Consider the following 10,593-nt stretch of genomic DNA (forward strand, 5'->3'; position numbering starts at 1 on the left):
GGTCTGACCTCTTCAACCCACTGTAATGCTATAATGACTATTCTGCTGTATATACAGATAGCCTTTCTGATAATCGTTATTGAGATATTTATTTTGAATTCTGGTATCTGTATTCCAATTCCCACACATTCTTGTTTGTTTTCAGATCCATCTGTATAGATTTTATATAATTATGGTAACTGTTTCTCAGATAGCTGCTTGTCCGTATTCCCACTTCCTCTATTCTCCATCCTCTTTTCTTTTCCAGTATACTAAAATCTGTTTTTACGTCTGGATAAAGCCAAGGTGGAATGTTACTGACTGGAGTGGGTGTGGTGAAATCTAATGCTTCCATTCCGTATTCCCCGACTCTCTTTTCCTCCGTCCATCCAAACCCATGCCCCCCGAAACTTGAAATATTCCCAACAATCCTTTGTTATGTCCTTTGCAGGGTTTTCTTTCCCACTTCCTTTCAATCTGACCCAATATTCTAGCGCTAGTTTCTCTCTTCTTAACTCCAGTGGTGTCTCTCCAGCTTCTATGAGTATTGTGTTAATGGGAGTTGTCTTAATGGCTCCAATGCATATCCGTAAAGCTCTGTATTGTAATTTATTAATTTTTTCCAATGTTGTTTTAGCTGCTGCATCATATGCCATGCAACCATAATCTATTGATGATCTCATGCATGCTCTATATATGTCAATTAGTGACTGTTTATCTGCACCCCAGTCACATCCCGCCACCACTCTCAGTAAATTAATAACTTGTTTGCATTTAGTTTCCAATTGCTTTATGTGTGTTTTCCATGTGTACTTACTATCAAACCACAATCCCAAATACTTAATAGGGGTGGGAATCACCAGAGGCCCCACGATATGATATTATCACGATATTTATGTTGCGATTCGATTTTATTGCGATTTTAAATATATTGAGATATATTGCAATTTATTACCTTTTTCCAACTTCCAATTAGGTCCCTAAAGTCAAACTTTGTCAACATCTGTTTATCTAAAAAGATCTAAACAGAAATTTCTCTGTTTGTTCATATCACTTTTTCAGTCCTCTATATGGTCCTGTTAAGTTTTCTAGTGGACTAAAAAAGCAATAGATTTTATTATTCTAGCACCAAAAAGTTAAAACTCCCATCTGCATTTTATATACTAAAATATCGATACTTGGCGTCCGTGAATCGATACAGTATTGTCATGGCAAATATCACGATACTATGCTGTCAATTTTTTCCCCACCCCTAATACTTAAATTCATATACTTTTTCCATTGGCTGCTGATATAGTAAAAGCTTTTCTACATGACACTTTCGCTTGTTTGTGAATACCATATAACAGGATTTGCTTGCTGATATTTTAAATTTCCACTTGGATGACCACTTCTCTACTTCCCCTATTGCTTTCCTAATGTTCTCTTAACACATATGTCTCATTTCTTCCTCTCATCCATATGGCCCCATCATCTGCATATAACGCTGATTTGATGTGTCCATCTAAATCTGAAAATATATCATTAATCATAATGTTGAATAATATAGGACTAATTGCGCTCCCCTGGGGAATGCCATTATTTACCTTAAAGTCTGTAGAAATTTCTGATCCAACCTTTACTCTAATTTCCTATCTGTTAAAAAGTCTAGTATCCAGTTATAAATCCTTCCTTAAACCCATTCTATTTAGTTTAATAAGTTGTCCTTCCCCCCACATAGTATCATATGCCTTCTCAATGTCAAAATACACTATTATCATCAGCTCTTTAATTTCAGTGCTTTTTCTACCTGATTACTTACTCTAACAAGAGCATCTGTTGTGGAGCGCTTTTCCGAAATCCATTTTGTATATTACTCAGGAATCTTCTCTGTTCATTACATGTGATAACCTACGAACTATTATCCTCAGAGAGAATTATACATGACATTCCATCAAACTCATTTTTGACAGCTATTTCCGGTCCCGCCCCCACACCGGATGTCTGTGTGTAACTGATAAGAGGGTGCGTACATCCTTCCATTGTGTGTTTTTGACTGATAATTGGAGGAGGTTTTTCATTGATTTAAAGACTTTATTAAGTAATAAAACTTGAATGAATTAACTAGTAGGTGTTTATGGCAATAAATTATCATTAAAAAAGTATAGCAGTGAGTTATAAGTAAAGGAGGAATCTCCGGGGCCAGCAAAGGATCAGTAGGAGGTTTCTTTGGAATCAAGTCAGTCTTTATTATTATTATTAAACAAGTGAAGAATAAATTGAAATTAAAGCTGAAAGCAGCGTTGGGCGGGCCCTCGCACTTGTAAGCGCGTCCGCGTGTGAGCCGGCCGAGTTGCATATTCTGGAGCTCTGCCGGTGCGGCTGTGAATTTGCTACGCGGTTATGACGCCGCATGAAGGTGCTATATGTCACTTCCTGTGTCCCCTATGTGGCGCTACATAGCACTTGCCGCTATGAATATAAATCGGTATTGGTGTGTAGATGTCTGCGGGGTGGGACAGTTATCAAGCACGTAAAGTTTGTTTCAGATGTGAGCATGTACACTGAACAATAATGTACCCAAACAATAAAATAAATTCCTTTTATATTTCCCTGCCTTGTTGTTTATGTGTACATACAGAGGAAGAATGTGAGAACAGCACACATTTCATCGTTACTGTGTGTTAGAGCATGGGAGAACAGTGGATACTTTTAATACAGCCCACACCCCTAATACTGTGTAACTATAACAAGTAGAGAACAGAAGAAAAAGATGTTCTTTCTTTACAACTGTCTGCATAGCTATTCATATTGTGTAATGAATGAAAATAAATAGGCCTACTAGGCTCCTCTCTACTTTGACATTTAAGATTAGCTTGTTTGATCCACCTTCATACACATGTGACATTACTGTACAACTTGAGAAAGGTGAGTTGTTTTCTGCTCCAGCCTGCCTAAAAGAAAAGCGTTTTTGGGATTAAATGGACTTTATTAGCTGCTGCAGTGCAGGATGAACTCAGAATAGACCCATTTCTCACCTTATTATTCTAAATCATGCAACGAAGAAGAAGAAATGCATAAGAAATCCTGGGACAAAATCTGTCCACAAATACTGTACAGCATGTAGTCTGATGAACAAGACTTGTGTTATAGCTGACTTGGGCAGTGAAATGTTTAATTTTTTTAATTCATGTGGTCATAGTTGTCCACAACTCAAATCAGAATATAAGAAGAAATGTTTTATACCACCTCAAGAAGGCTTCCTATCAGAAAGGTAGGAAGGTATTTCAAATGTACAACTGCAGTACTAAATCTAAGTAAAGTAATTTCCCTGACATTTTTGTGTTACTTTACTTTTAATAGACGCATGTAACAGGTTTTATACTTCCTGTGAGTATAATCCAATCAATCTTATTTTCATACTGTATATCCGTTGTGTAATTTGATAAATTGTGTTGTATGTGTGCTCGTCGCTCGCAGCTCTCAGAGAAGACTCTGACTGCAACATGCGTCTTTGTAAAGAGAGAAACAGACAGAAAAAGTCTCTAACTCTGCCTGTCAGCTCGCTCTGCTCCGTTAAAACTGAATTTACCATACAGAATTGAATACGAGTGCACTCCAGATTTAGCTGCAGCCAGCTGACCGTGTGCTTCTCCCTATACCGCAGTTCTGTGTCCATGCATGCAGCAAACTGAAAGCACTGTCTGTCGGAGCGTCTACGTGAAAAGAGAAGGAAGACATTGCTGGTAGTATTGTCTTCAGAGTTGTTAAACACCTCAGCGCACTGAAGGAAGCCATCTGACTGTGTGAGGGGCAAGATCGTTGATGTCTGCAGGCAGAGTAGGAGCTCTCCTGTCTGACTGGTCCACCAATAGCAGAGAAGATGACCCCTTGAGACACAGCCCCTCCTCATTTGCATAATGAGGCAGAAATGCATACAAAATTTAAAAAAGACAGGCAGAAATAAATACCATGGGTGAAAATAAATAAGGTAAATAAATACAAAGGAAGAATAAAACAGACAAAAATATTAAAACACACACATAAATAAATACATTAAAAAAATTAGTAATAAATAAAGTTGAATAAACAAATAAGGTAATTATAACAAAGGTGAATAGTAAAGGCACTAATTAAAATATACATTTATGTCTCCTTGTATAATTTAATTACTACCTACATTTATTTATTTACTTTATTTTTTGTGTATTTAATTGGATGCTTATTTATTTATTGAGCATTTATTTATTTCTGTATTTATTTCTGACTGTGTCAGGATCGGTCCTCCATAGGGGGTGGGAGAGTTATCAAGCACGTAAAGTTTGGTTCAGATGTGAGCATGTACACTGAAGTTACAACAACTTCCTGTGTCATGGCGAAGACTTGATCTCTGACGCCACGCCACGGACACACCCATTGACGAAAACTCGCAAATAGCACAACTTTTCATCTTCAATGCCTTTAGAAGGCACAGCACAAATTTGAAGTCGGTCGGACTAAATCCCTAGGAGGAGTTCGTTAAAGTACGAAGTGTGTAAATCATCCAAAATTTGACGTAAAATTCAAAATGGCCGACTTCCTGTTGATTTTAGGGCATCGCTCCAAGAGGCTTTTTTGTGCGTCTGGACAAGATACACGTACCACAGAAAATTCGTGCACGTAGGTAAAACGTGCGGGGGGGCTGCTTCGTTAAAGTCACTTCCTGTTGCCAGCAGGTGGCGCTATGACTGTCTGTGAATGTCAGCATGTACATGTGTTCAGGGCGGGACTCTCATCCTACATGTACAGTTTGGTCCAGATGTGAGCATGTACACTGAAGTTACGACAACTTCCGTGTCATGGCGAAGAGCTGATCTTTGACGCCACGCCACGGACACGCCCATTGACGAAAACTTGCAAATAGCACAACTTTTCATCTTCAATGCCTTTAGAAGGCACAGCAAAATTTGAGGTCGGTCGGACTAAATCCCTAGGAGGAGTTCGTTAAAGTACGAAGTGTGTAAATCATCCAAAATTTGACGTAAAATTCAAAATGGCCGACTTCCTGTTGATTTTAGGCATCACTCCAAGAGGCTTTTTTGTGCGTCTGGACAAGATACACGTACCACAGAAAATTCGTGCACGTAGGTGAAACGTGCGGCGGGGGCTGCTTCGTTAAAAGTCACTTCCTGTTGCCAGCAGGTGGCGCTATGACTGTGGGTGAATGTCAGCATGTACATGTGTTCAGGGCGGGACTCTCATCCTACATGTACAGTTTGGTCCAGATGTGAGCATGTACACTGAAGTTACGACAACTTCCGTGTCATGGCGAAGAGCTGATCTTTGACGCCACGCCACGGACACGCCCATTGACGAAAACTTGCAAATAGCACAACTTTTCATCTTCAATGCCTTTAGAAGGCACAGCACAAATTTGAGGTCGGTCGGACTAAATCCCTAGGAGGAGTTCGTTAAAGTACGAAGTGTGTAAATCATCCAAAATTTGACATAAAATTCAAAATGGCCGACTTCCTGTTGGGTTTAGGCTATGGCTCCAAGAGACTTTTTTGTGCGTCTGGACAAGATACACGTACCACAGAAAATTCGTGCACGTAGGTAAAACGTGCGGCGGGGGCTGCTTCGTTAAAGGTCACTTTCTGTTGCCAGCAGGTGGCGCTATGACTGTGGGTGAATGTCGGCATGTACATGTGTTCAGGGCGGGACTCTCATCCTACATGTACAGTTTGGTCCAGATGTGAGCATGTACACTGAAGTTACAACAACTTCCTGTTTCATTGCGAATCATCGACGCCACGGACACGCCCATTGACGAAAACGCGCAAATAGCACAACTTTTCATCTCAATGCCTTTAGAAGGCACAGCAGAAATTTGACGTCGATCCGACTAAATCCCTAGGAGGAGTTCGTTAAAGTACGAAGTGTGTAAATCATCCAAAAATGGCCGTAAAATTCAAAATGGCCGACTTCCTGTCCCCAGAAAATTTCGTACATGTAGGTTGAACGTGAACGAGGGGCTAATCATTTCCAATTTTCTAGGTGGCGCTAGCGAGTCATTTTGCCACGCCCATGTGCGAAACTTTTAGAATACGAAATTTTCACCGGTTCTGACATGTTTGCAAATTTTGGTGAGTTTTCGAGTATGTTTAGGCCATGTCATTTGGGCCTACTTTGCAGAAAAAAATAAATAAATAAAAAAAAAAATAAAAAAAATAATAATAATCCGAGCAAATTCAATAGGGACCTCGCACGGTCGTGCTCGGGCCCTAAAAAAAAAAATATATAATCCGAGCAAATTCAATAGGGACCTCGCACGGTCGTGCTCGGGCCCTAAAAAAAATATAATCCGAGCAAATTCAATAGGGACCTCGCACGGTCGTGCTCGGGCCCTAAAAATGTCTTATTACACTAGTGCAGTCATTTAAACTTTCTCTTAGGGGAATTCAGGTTTGTCTGTGGTGGTTGGTCATTTTATGACCTTTGTGGAATGGTGAAGTAGGCCTTTTAAAGGGCCTTCATCTTTATCTTATTTTGTATTTGCTCTTCATAATTAGGGCCCGAGCACGACCGTGCGAGGTCCCTATTGAAATTGCTCGGATTATATATATATATATATATATTTTTTTTTTTTTTTCTGCAAAGTAGGCCCAAATGACATGGCCTAAACATACTCGAAAACTCACCAAAATTTGCAAACATGTCAGAACCGGTGAAAAATTTCGTATTCTACAAGTTTCGCACATGGGCGTGGCAAAATGACTCGCTAGCGCCACCTAGAAAATTGGAAATGATTAGCCCCTCGTTCACGTTCAACCTACATGTACGAAATTTTCTGGGGACATGTATCGTATCAAGACGCACAAAAAAGCCTCAAGAACCCATAGCCTAAAGTCAACAGGAAGTCGGCCATTTTGAATTTTATGGCCATTTTTGGATGATTTACATACTTCGTACTTTAACGAACTCCTCCTAGGGATTTAGTCGGATCGACGTCAAATTTCTGCTGTGCCTTCTAAAGGCATTGACGATGAAAAGTTGTGCTATTTGCGAGTTTTCGTCAATGGGCGTGTCCGTGGCGTCGATGATTCGCAATGAAACAGGAAGTTGTTGTAACTTCAGTGTACATGCTCACATCTGGACCAAACTGTACATGTAGGATGAGAGTCCCGCCCTGAACACATGTACATGCCGACATTCACCCACAGTCATAGCGCCACCTGCTGGCAACAGAAAGTGACCTTTAACGAAGCAGCCCCCGCCGCACGTTTCACCTATGTGCACGAATTTTCTGTGGTACGTGTATCTTGTCCAGACGCACAAAAAAGCCTCTTGGAGCCATAGCCTAAAATCAACAGGAAGTCGGCCATTTTGAATTTTACGTCAAATTTTGGATGATTTACACACTTCGTACTTTAACGAACTCCTCCTAGGGATTTAGTCCGACCGACCTCAAATTTGTGCTGTGCCTTCTAAAGGCATTGAAGATGAAAAGTTGTGCTATTTGCAAGTTTTCGTCAATGGGCGTGTCCGTGGCGTGGCGTCAAAGATCAGCTCTTCGCCATGACACGGAAGTTGTCGTAACTTCAGTGTACATGCTCACATCTGGACCAAACTGTACATGTAGGATGAGAGTCCCGCCCTGAACACATGTACATGCTGACATTCACAGACAGTCATAGCGCCACCTGCTGGCAACAGGAAGTGACTTTTAATGAAGCAGCCCCCGCCGCACGTTTTACCTACGTGCACGAATTTTCTGTGGTACGTGTATCTTGTCCAGACGCACAAAAAGCCTCTTGGAGCGATGCCCTAAAATCAACAGGAAGTCGGCCATTTTGAATTTTACGTCAAATTTTGGATGATTTACACACTTCGTACTTTAACGAACTCCTCCTAGGGATTTAGTCCGACCGACTTCAAATTTGTGCTGTGCCTTCTAAAGGCATTGAAGATGAAAAGTTGTGCTATTTGCGAGTTTTCGTCAATGGGTGTGTCCGTGGCGTGGCGTCAGAGATCAAGTCTTCGCCATGACACAGGAAGTTGTTGTAACTTCAGTGTACATGCTCACATCTGAACCAAACTTTACGTGCTTGATAACTCTCCCACCCCGCTATGGAGGACCGATCCTGACACAGTCAGAAATAAATACAGAAATAAATAAATGCTCAATAAATAAATAAGCATCCAATTAAATACACAAAAAAATAAGTAAATAAATAAATGTAGGTAGTAATTAAATTATACAAGGAGACATAAATGTATATATTTTAATTAGTGCCTTTACTTATTCACCTTTGTTATAATTACCTTATTTGTTTATTCAACTTTATTTATTACTAATTTTTTTAATGTATTTATTTATGTGTGTGTTTTAATATTTTTGTCTGTTTTATTCTTCCTTTGTATTTATTTACCTTATTTATTTTCACCCATGGTATTTATTTCTGCCTGTCTTAAATTTTTGTATGCATTTCTGCCTCATTATGCAAATGAGGAGGGGCTGTGTCTCAAGGGGTCATCTTCTCTGCTATTGGTGGACCAGTCAGACAGGAGAGCTCCTACTCTGCCTGCAGACATCAACGATCTTGCCCCTCACACAGTCAGATGGCTTCCTTCAGTGCGCTGAGGTGTTTAACAACTCTGAAGACAATACTACCAGCAATGTCTTCCTTCTCTTTTCACGTAGAAGCACCGACAGACAGTGCTTTCAGTTTGCTGCATGCATGGACACAGAACTGCGGTATAGGGAGAAGCACACGGTCAGCTGGCTGCAGCTAAATCTGGAGTGCACTCGTATTCAATTCTGTATGGTAAATTCAGTTTTAACGGAGCAGAGCGAGCTGACAGGCAGAGTTAGAGACTTTTTCTGTCCGTTTCTCTCTTTACAAAGACGCATGTTGCAGTCAGAGTCTTCTCTGAGATGCGAGCACGACATACAACACAATTTATCAAATTACACAACGGATATACAGTATGAAAATAAGATTGATTGGATTATACTCACAGGAAGTATAAAACCTCTTACATGGGTCTATTAAAAGTAAAGTAACACAAAAATGTCAGGGAAATTACTTTACTTAGATTTAAGTACTGCAGTTGTACATTTGAAATACCTTCCTACCTTTCTGATAGGAAGCCTTCTTGAGGTGGTATAAAACATTTCTTCTTATATTCTGATTTGAGTTGTGGACAACTATGACCACATGAATTAAAAAAACATTTCACTGCCCAAGTCAGCTATAACACAAGTCTTGATCATCAGACTACATGCTGTACAGTATTTGTGGACAGATTTTGTCCCAGGATTTCTTATGCATTTCTTCTTCTTCGTTGCATGATTTAGAATAATAAGGTGAGAAATGGGTCTATTCTGAGTTCATCCTGCACTGCAGCAGCTAATAAAGTCCATTTAATCCCCAAAACGCTTTTCTTTTAGGCAGGCTAGAGCAGAAAACAACTCACCTTTCTCAAGTTGTACAGTAATGTCACATGTGTATGAAGGTGGATCAAACAAGCTAATCTTAAATGTCAAAGTAGAGAGGAGCCTAGTAGGCCTATTTATTTTCATTCATTACACAATATGAATAAGCTATGCAGACAGTTGTAAAGAAAGAACATCTTTTTCTTCTGTTCTCTACTTGTTATAGTTACACAGTATTAGGGGTGTGGGCTGTATTAAAAGTATCTACTGTTCTCCCATGCTCTAACACACAGTAACGATGAAATGTGTGCTGTTCTCACATTCTTCCTCTGTATGTACACATAAACAACAAGGCAGGGAAATATAAAAGGAATTTATTTTATTGTTTGGGTACATTATTGTTCAGTGTACATGCTCACATCTGAAACAAACTTTACGTGCTTGATAACTCTCCCACCCCGCAGACATCTACACGTCAATACCGATTTATATTCATAGCGGCAAGTGCTATGTAGCTCCACATAGGGGACACAGGAAGTGACATATAGCACATTCATGCGGCGTCATAACCGCGTAGGAAATTCACAGCCGCACCGGCAGAGCTCCAGAATATGCAACTCGGCCGGCTCACGCGCGGACGCGCTACTAGTGCGAGGGCCCGCCCAACGCTGCTTGCAGCTTTAATTATAAATTAGGACTAAAATGCTCAGCAGCATGATCCTATTTTTTATTGTTTTTTGTAAGTAATCACTAAAACAGGTTTATAAACTTTTACTAAACCTTTGGAATAATTCTGTCCCCAAATATTGTGAAATGAAATTGACCAGTTATAGACAAGATTTCAATAAATTTTGCAATGTACTTGTTTCTTCAATCTAAATTTTATAGGATTGCATTTTATTTATTGACTGCATTACAGAAACGTCCATTGTTGGCTGGCATGTAATGACACGGAGTTCCCTCTTAGTTCCTTCTTAGCTAGCATGGAGCGACACTCCAGCATGGATGAATGAAAGAATGGGGTATTTCTATTAAGAGAATATTGTAATCTAAACTAAATATTTAATTTTTAGTTACACTTACAAAATAAGGACAATTCTTATGTAGCACAAAAAACAAAACTACAAGTGTTAACAGCGTCCAAATAACTCTAAATTTAGTCTTTCAGTAACATATAGACTATGTCCCTCATTCTAAACTAAAGCCTTACTCATAAC

The sequence above is a fragment of the Micropterus salmoides genome, unplaced genomic scaffold, assembly GCF_014851395.1.
Source record: "Micropterus salmoides isolate LMB-PRFRI ecotype aquatic unplaced genomic scaffold, ASM1485139v1 Ms_hic_scaffold_14, whole genome shotgun sequence".
Classification (NCBI taxonomy): domain Eukaryota; kingdom Metazoa; phylum Chordata; class Actinopteri; order Centrarchiformes; family Centrarchidae; genus Micropterus; species Micropterus salmoides.